This window comes from Palaemon carinicauda, chromosome 7, assembly GCF_036898095.1.
Source record: "Palaemon carinicauda isolate YSFRI2023 chromosome 7, ASM3689809v2, whole genome shotgun sequence".
NCBI lineage: Eukaryota > Metazoa > Arthropoda > Malacostraca > Decapoda > Palaemonidae > Palaemon > Palaemon carinicauda.
Window position 1 is genome coordinate 86,313,383 of NC_090731.1, and position 10,152 is coordinate 86,323,534.

General features: G+C 33.1%; 1 pseudogene; it reads left to right on the forward strand.

Annotated features, from left to right (window-relative positions):
• Positions 1 to 393: 393 nt before the first annotated feature.
• LOC137643602 (uncharacterized) lies at positions 394 to 1,995 on the forward strand (annotated as a pseudogene).
• Positions 1,996 to 10,152: the final 8,157 nt, after the last annotated feature.

A 10,152-nucleotide genomic window follows, 5' to 3' on the forward strand; every position in this document is an offset into this window, starting at 1 on the left:
ACAGGAGGAAAAGGATATTCCTGAAGCTTTCAATGTCTTTAAGGTTAAGAAACTCTTACCTATGTTTAACGAACAATAACCTGAAAATTTCTTTATAGTGTTTGAAGAAACTGCCAAGACCTTAGCATGGCCCAAGGATAAATGGGTACTAATAATTAGAAGTTCTTTCACAGGACAAGCTGAGCATATTGTTACTCAGATGATTACTGAGAATGACTATGATTCTTTGAAAAAAGCTATTTTAGATGCTTATTCTATTACAGCAGATGGATATCGGCAGAAACTCCGCAATTCATTCAAGACACCAAACCAAACTTTTCTGGAATTCTGTAATCTGAAGATGAAGCAGTTACAGAAATAGTTGGACAAGACAGGTATTAGTAACTATGAAGATTGGAAGTCTCTCCTGTTGATGGAAGAATTCTTGCGTAAGATACCAATTAACGTTGCTATGTATATTAAGGAACGAGGTGTGAAAAAACCCAAGGAAGCAGCTTTGTTGGCGGATGAATACTTATTAATTCATAAGGGACAACTTAAACAGAAAGCTTTCGTCGATAGCAAGGTATGTTCATTTTGTAAGGAACGGGGACATCTAATTCAAGATTGTCCTAATCCTCGGTGCAAAGGTTCTCACCAACAAACCCCTAAAACAAAATCTTCACCTAATACAGGGAAAAATGATAAATCTAAACTAACTGAACATGAGATCATGCATTGTGCAATAAAGGAAGATGGTTTTGATAACTTCAAGTGTCAGGATAAGGTAAAAGATAATACTGTTAAAATTCTCCGTGATTCAACATCAAGTAAAACTATTGTAAGTTCTGATATGAAATCCTTTATCATTCCTACAAACAGGTTCATTACAGTTTCGGATCTTACAAGTGAATCGGTACTTCCCTTTGTAACTAACTATTCCTTTGACTGGTCCATATACTGATGGAATAGTGGAAGTTGCATACTTGGATAAGGAATTCCCTTGCAAAGAGGTGGACATTTTGATGGGTAATGATTTGGCCAAAGGTAAGGTACACACCAGTCTGATAATACAATCTCCTGAAACGTATGCAAAGGCCCAGTGTAACATTGTAATTAGGTCACAAGCTTCTCAAGGAGAACCTGAGAGTGGTGTTATATCCAGTAAAGTTGTCCCTAGCAAGGTAAGTAAGGCAACTGACCTGCTTGACATTACTAATGAAGATTTTGCGAAAGCCCAACAATTAGATGATTCTGTTAAACAGTTGTTTGAGAAGGCTAGAGACATATCAGATGAAGATAGTAAAACTCCTTACTTTTATTTAGAAAATACGGTTCTTATGAGACATTACCGAACTCCTAATATGTCTTTTCAGGATAACTGGCGTGCTAAATTCCAGGTAGTGGTACCTAAAATCTGCAGACAATCTTTGTTGGACTTGGCCCATACTGACAACTGTCATCTTGGAATAACCAAGACATACCAACGATTAGCTGATGATTTCTACTGGCTTGGAATGAAGAAAGATGTACAGGATTTTGTTAAAGCTTGTGCCACTTGCCAACAAGTAGGAAAACCTAACCAGACAATACCTCCAGCGCCTCTCATACCTATTTCTGTACCAAAGGAACCCTTCTCCAAAGTAATTATTGATTGTGTGGGACCTTTAAAGAAGACTAGAAAAGGTAATGAATACATTTCAACTTTAATGTGTCCAACTACTCGTTTTCCCATGGCTGTTCCAGTTAAAAATATTTCTGCTAAGGGGATTATCAAACAGTTGCTCAATATTTTTACTGTATTTGGATTTCCAGCAGAAGTTCAATGTGATCAGGGAACTAACTTCATGAGTAAGGTATTTCAGGAGACTTTAGCTACATTTAATCTGAAACAGGTGATAGCTACTGCATATCACCCTCAAACTAATGGAGCATAAGAGACGTCACATCAAACTTTAAAATCTCTAATCAGGAATTATGTTTTCAGTACAGGTAATGACTGGGATGAAGAGCTAGATATGCTCATGTACATACTACAGTGTAAAGAATGAATCCACTGATGTTAGCCCTTTCGAACTAATCTTTGGAAGAAAACCTAGAACTTTGCTAATGGCTGTAAAAGATAGGATCCTGAGATATTCTGAGAAGGAAGAAGTATTTAATGCTTCAAAATTTATTACCACATTCAAGAGCAAGTTGTCTAAAATACAGGACTTTGCCTAAAATAACCTATAGATATCCCAAGAAGGAATGAAATTCATTCATGATGAAAAATCTAAGGTAAGAACTTTCCAAGTTGGTGATGAAGTGTTGTTGTACCATCCTATTGTGGGTAGCCCTTTAAGAGAAAAGTATATGGGACCTTATACCATTGCTAAGAAAGTATCAAAGGGGAATTATGTGATAAATACTGCTGACCATCGAAAGAAAACTCAGATGGTGCATGTAAATAGGTTGAAACCCTTCATAAGGAAAACGGTGGTATGTAATTTAGTTTTTCAACAAGAAAAAACTGAGAATTCCTTTAGTGTTGAATCTGATGATAATTCTGACTCTACTGTAAGTGATGAAGTGATTATGTCTTGGGAAGATTCGAATAATTCTAGCATAATAGGTTCTTTATCTTCATATCTAAACTTTGATAATCGGCAACATTTCCAGTAACTTGAAGATTTGATTTCAGAATATAAAGATATCTTTACAGATAACCCAGGTAAATGTACTGTTGGACATCATGATGTGATGATAAAACCTGATGTGTCACCTATAAGGCAGCCCTTTTACAGAATTTCCAAGAGCAAGTTAAACATTTTAAAGGCAGAGGTAGACTATTTAGTAGAGCATAATCTGGTTACTCCTAGCATTTCACCCTGGGGATCCCCATGCATATTGGTACCAAAGCCTAATGGGAAGTTCTGGATGTGTACAGATTACCGGAAAGTTAATACAGCTACAGTTAAAGATTCTTTCCCCTTGCCTAGAATTTTGGACATCATTAATATTGTCAGTAATGCAACCTTTCTCACACAGATTGATCTAATGAAAGGATACTACCAGATAGGACTTACTGACAGAGCTAAAGAAATCTCCAGCTTCGTTACCCCCTTTGAGTTGTATTCATACAATGTTATGCCATTCGGTATGTGTAATGCTCCTTCAACATTCCAGCGAATAATGCAATCTGTACTTCAAGGCATGGAAGGGAGTCCATGTCTACCTGGATGACATTGTGGTTACATCAAAAACTTGGGATGAACATCTTAAGAAGCTGGAGGAAGTATTCAAGAGGTTAAGATCAGCCAATCTCACAGTCAACCTGGGAAAAAGCAATTTCGGAAAAGCAATGGTAACATACCTCGGACATACTATTGGAAATGGTAAGGTACTTCCAAAACAAGTTAATATCAAAGCCATCATTGACTATCCTGTACCCAATAACAGAAAGTCATTACAAACATTCTTAGGAATGACTGGGTTCTATTCTAGGTTTTGTCCTAACTATTCTCAGATAACAGGACCTCTATTTATTCTAACCTCTTCCAAAAATACTTTTAAATGGACAGATCAGCATCACACCATCTTTAATCAATTAAAGACCTTCCTCATAAATTATCCAATTTTAAGAGCTCCTAACTTAGACCAACCTTTCTTTCTCCAAGTGGACGCTAGTAACCATGGATACGGTAGTGTCTTACTCCAAACCATCCAGGAGGACTTGGGAGATGTGCCACCCTTCGACCACCTGTTCCCGATTTGCTACCATTCAGGGCATTTTACGGGTGCTCAAACCACGTGGCCCAACATCAAAAAGGAATTGTTCAGCATTGTAGACGCCATCCTACACTTTAAACCATATGTGGAAGGCAAACACCAGACTGTCATATACTCTGACCATTTGCCTTTATGTTTTTTGGAAAGGGCTAAATTCACAAACCTAAAACTTTTAAGATGGTCTTACATCCTTTCTGCTGCCAATGTAAAAATAGTTAAAATAAAAGGAGCCAATAATACCCTAGCTGATGCCTTATCGAGGATGAAGTAATGTAAATCCCCCAGTGTAAATTTTTTTACAGGTAGCGGACTTTTTACCACCCAAGAAATATGAGGATCTGCAGCCCTATTTTTTAAGAATTCTTTCGTCCGCTATTATGCCAACTATCTTCAGCGCCATCTAGGAGTTGCTGCAGTCCCTATACTCTACGGCATCTATTGACTGCTGAAGATATATGCTTTTTGAAACCTCCAGTGGCATCGCCTGGGATATTAATCCATGGAAATTTTTATATTTTCTTATGTATCGGAATCATTTGTTAAAATTAAGTTTACTTGAGACGTAAATTATACGTCCAGAGTTGAATCTGGTTTACTTTTCGATTCAGTTTAAATTACTTCTGCATTACTATTGTTTGGAGTTAAGTGTTGTATATAATATGTAAGTACTTTATATATTATATTTAAGATCTTTTACCTGCTATGTTTTCTACTTCCTGATTGCAGTGTATTTTGTTTGAAAAGTATATTACCATCTTATACTTATTACCATCTTAATATTTAGTTGTGAAGTGTGTGAAAATCACTGAATATTTTTTCTTTATGTGCCGTTCTTGAATCAGTGATTATGATCAAGACAATTGCCGTAACATCTGGCATCAGGTAAAATTAAGGAGTGTTTAAAAGTAAGGAACGTCACAATATATATATATATATATATATATATATATATATATATATATATATATATATATATATTTATATATATATATATATATATATATATATATATATATATATATATATATATATATATATATATATATATATATATATATATATATATACACACATATATATATATATATACACACACACATATATATATATATATATATATATATATATATATATATATATATATATATATATATATATATATATATATATATACTGTATATATATAATATACATAAAATATATATATATGTATATATATATGTGTGTGTACATATATATATATATATATATATATATATATATATATATATATATATATATATATATACACACAAATGTATATATATATATATACACACAAAAGTATATTTATATATATATATACACACACACACACACACACACACACACATATATATATATATATATATATATATATATATATATATATATATATATATATATATATATATATATATATATATATAGCAGAAAGGCGAAGGAAAGCAGATACTTCAGCATTTGGACAGTTTATTGGCTAAGCTTTCGGGAACAACATTTCCCATCATCGGAGCTAAAAAAGGAATGTAAAACACATATCAATAGACATTACGTTAGTCAATGAAATTCTGTTAAAAAGGCAAGAATTATAACAAATACATCGAAATACTTAAAAAATGAAGTGGAGGAAATATACTAAAAAATAATAAATTAAACCATATAAATCAAATTAAAAATTAAAACATTAAAACATTAAATGAATGCTATAGGAAAAGAGCAATATCAAAATCAGAACAAATACACAGAAAACTTTAACGAAGAATTCACAAAACATCATAAATATGGGAATCAAAACAATAATACACAGAAATAACCTGGAATAAAAGAAAATGAAAAAAAAAACAGACAAAATAAAATAAACTCTGGATTAGAAAGAAACACACCTAGTATGGAAAAATATCCAAGACTGAGACATGGAAGGACAGGGAGGTTTAGATGTTAGAGCGTGTAAGTAATGGTTTGAAGATTAAGTGGTTAAGTTGTTAGGCAATATGTAAAGGAACAGAGGTTGTTGAGTGATTGAGAGTAGGGGATAGCTGTTTAATGAAAAGTGATTCTAGGGTAGGTAGAGAATAGTTATTGGGTGATTGGGCTAGTATTTTGAAATTAGAATAGTTAATTAATTGCTTGCATTGTTGAGCGTGATTACGTATGGAAGAAAATTCTTTTTTATTTAAAATACAACCTGTACGGTGACTGACTCCTCTATGAGAGTCGATGCGGATCCTCAAGAGACGGTTGGAACAACCAACATAGGTTCCTAAATTACATTTAGGACAATTGTATAAGTAAACAATTGAGGACCGCATCAAATCTGGTAGAGTGTCTTTGAATGTAAATATGCTGCCTATGGATAGTGGATTTTTGAATACAAACTTAAAATCAACATAAGGATACAAATTAGAAAGGGCTTTATCAAGTTTACATTTAACATTTTTATAGTTATATATAAATGGTAGAGACACATACATTTGTTTCTTTGGTACGTTTAGTACGGTGGCTTTCGGAATAAAAAAGTTATCTAAAAACTGTTTTGTAAATTTATCAAACACGTCACATGGATAACAGTTCCTAATAAAATATGATTTTAAAAATTTAATTTCCTCGTGGAATCTACCCCAATCTGAAGAAAGATTAAAAGCTCTAAAAATTAATGTTTTACACGAGTTTACCTTAAATGAAATCGGACAGTGACTAAAAAAGTTTAACCCAAGTCCAGTAAAAGTTTGTTTTCTAAAAATGCCAGTACTAAATGCACCATTACAACGTGAAATCTTAATATCTAAAAAGGAAAGTTGATCATTATGTTCGGAGTCCAACGTGAACTTAATATTTGAATGAAATGAGTTTATGTACTCTAAAAACAAAGTGGCATGATGTCTATCTTTAAAAAGAACAAATGTATCATCAACATAACGTCTATAAAATAGGGGTTTAAAGGACACAGGGCACTGATCAATGAACAACTTTTCTAGGTGGCACATAAATATATTAGCAAAGGTAGGGCCCAAAGGAGAACCCATTGCCATACCATCGACCTGTTTGTAGACTGTGTTATTGAAAATAAAGAAAGTTTCTGTTACGGCAAGTTCAAGTAATTTTCTAAAAGAGTTAACATTAAAACCATGAAATGAGGAAGTCGGGTTGGGAAATAGTCTAGTTAAAATAATGTCTATTGTTTCTGATAGTGGAATATTAGTAAATAAAGAGGTAACATCATAACTGACCATAAAACTATTGGGATCTTGCTGGAGAATATGAGGTACAAACTGAGATGAGTTTTGCAAGGTGTAAGCATTGGAAGTGAGATCACTGAGTAAAGGGACTAAAAATTTAGCTATACTAAAATTAGCGGAGTTGTAAGCAGCCAGAATGGGACGCAAAGGTATGTCAGCTTTGTGAACCTTGGGTAAACCATATAAAACGCTGAAGGATGAACCAGTGCTGTACAAGGAACGGTATGTTTCTTCTGATAAAAAGGATTCATCTTTGAGTTGTTTAAGGTTACGGTTGATTTTGTCCTCTACTTTATAAATCAAACTAAATTCTGGAGACCCAATTTCACAAAATTTACTGTTGTCTGAAAGAATGTGAAGCATTTTGTCGGTATAATCCTGTTTATTGAGAAGCACCACACCTTTACCCTTGTCAGGGCGACACAAAATGATATCACTACGTAGTGATAAAGACTTTAGAATATTAAAATCTTCTTTCTTGAAAAATGGAAACCATGTAGGTGACTTTAAAGAGGCATAAGCTTCATGGGCAATATTCATAAACGTCATCCTTTTATGAACAATTATCTTTACTTGATAAAATGTATTTCAAATCTCTTATAAAACGTAACTTGTCTAAGTTTATTTCTGACACAAAATCAGTACATGAACGTAAACTTTCGAAACTGGGTATTGAAAAGCCGAAGTTCCTTGCTCCTGGGGATGTAATTTTTAATTTTTCAGACTATACCCTTTCCAAAAAGGAAGAATTTTTGCTTTCTTTGGGGTTGGAGTTTTGTCTTCCTAATTTCCGACCGAGTTTCTCTAAGTTTTTCTTACCGTTTGAGATGTTTTTTAGTAATATTCGGAACCTCCCTTCTCATAATAATCTAGAAAAAGCCCGTCAATCAATTCAAAATATTGCCCATGAAGCTTATGCCTCTTTAAAGTCACCTACATGGTTTCCATTTTTCAAGAAAGAAGATTTTAATATTCTAAAGTCTTTATCACTACGTAGTGATATCATTTTGTGTCGCCCTGACAAGGGTAAAGGTGTGGTGCTTCTCAATAAACAGGATTATACCGACAAAATGCTTCACATTCTTTCAGACAACAGTAAATTTTGTGAAATTGGGTCTCCAGAATTTAGTTTGATTTATAAAGTAGAGGACAAAATCAACCGTAACCTTAAACAACTCAAAGATGAATCCTTTTTATCAGAAGAAACATACCGTTCCTTGTACAGCACTGGTTCATCCTTCAGCGTTTTATATGGTTTACCCAAGGTTCACAAAGCTGACATACCTTTGCGTCCCATTCTGGCTGCTTACAACTCCGCTAATTTTAGTATAGCTAAATTTTTAGTCCCTTTACTCAGTGATCTCACTTCCAATGCTTACACCTTGCAAAACTCATCTCAGTTTGTACCTCATATTCTCCAGCAAGATCCCAATAGTTTTATGGTCAGTTATGATGTTACCTCTTTATTTACTAATATTCCACTATCAGAAACAATAGACATTATTTTAACTAGACTATTTCCCAACCCGACTTCCTCATTTCATGGTTTTAATGTTAACTCTTTTAGAAAATTACTTGAACTTGCCGTAACAGAAACTTTCTTTATTTTCAATAACACAGTCTACAAACAGGTCGATGGTATGGCAATGGGTTCTCCTTTGGGCCCTACCTTTGCTAATATATTTATGTGCCACCTAGAAAAGTTGTTCATTGATCAGTGCCCTGTGTCCTTTAAACCCCTATTTTATAGACGTTATGTTGATGATACATTTGTTCTTTTTAAAGATAGACATCATGCCACTTTGTTTTTAGAGTACATAAACTCATTTCATTCAAATATTAAGTTCACGTTGGACTCCGAACATAATGATCAACTTTCCTTTTTAGATATTAAGATTTCACGTTGTAATGGTGCATTTAGTACTGGCATTTTTAGAAAACAAACTTTTACTGGACTTGGGTTAAACTTTTTTAGTCACTGTCCGATTTCATTTAAGGTAAACTCGTGTAAAACATTAATTTTTAGAGCTTTTAATCTTTCTTCAGATTGGGGTAGATTCCACGAGGAAATTAAATTTTTAAAATCATATTTTATTAGGAACTGTTATCCATGTGACGTGTTTGATAAATTTACAAAACAGTTTTTAGATAACTTTTTTATTCCGAAAGCCACCGTACTAAACGTACCAAAGAAACAAATGTATGTGTCTCTACCATTTATATATAACTATAAAAATGTTAAATGTAAACTTGATAAAGCCCTTTCTAATTTGTATCCTTATGTTGATTTTAAGTTTGTATTCAAAAATCCACTATCCATAGGCAGCATATTTACATTCAAAGACACTCTACCAGATTTGATGCGGTCCTCAATTGTTTACTTATACAATTGTCCTAAATGTAATTTAGGAACCTATGTTGGTTGTTCCAACCGTCTCTTGAGGATCCGCATCGACTCTCATAGAGGAGTCAGTCACCGTACAGGTTGTATTTTAAATAAAAAAGAATTTTCTTCCATACGTAATCACGCTCAACAATGCAAGCAATTAATTAACTATTCTAATTTCAAAATACTAGCCCAATCACCCAATAACTATTCTCTACCTACCCTAGAATCACTTTTCATTAAACAGCTATCCCCTACTCTCAATCACTCAACAACCTCTGTTCCTTTACATATTGCCTAACAACTTAACCACTTAATCTTCAAACCATTACTTACACGCTCTAACATCTAAACCTCCCCGTCCTTCCATGTCTCAGTCTTGGATATTTTTCCATACTAGGTGTGTTTCTTTCTAATCCAGAGTTTATTTTATTTTGACTGTTTTTTTTTTCATTTTCTTTTATTCCAGGTTATTTCTGTGTATTATTGTTTTGATTCCCATATTTATGATGTTTTGTGAATTCTTCGTTAAAGTTTTCTGTGTATTTGTTCTGATTTTGATATTGCTCTTTTCCTATAGCATTCATTTAATGTTTTAATGTTTTAATTTTTAATTTGATTTATATGGTTTAATTTATTATTTTTTAGTATATTTCCTCCACTTCATTTTTTAAGTATTTCGATGTATTTGTTATAATTCTTGCCTTTTTAACAGAATTTCATTGACTAACGTAATGTCTATTGATATGTGTTTTACAT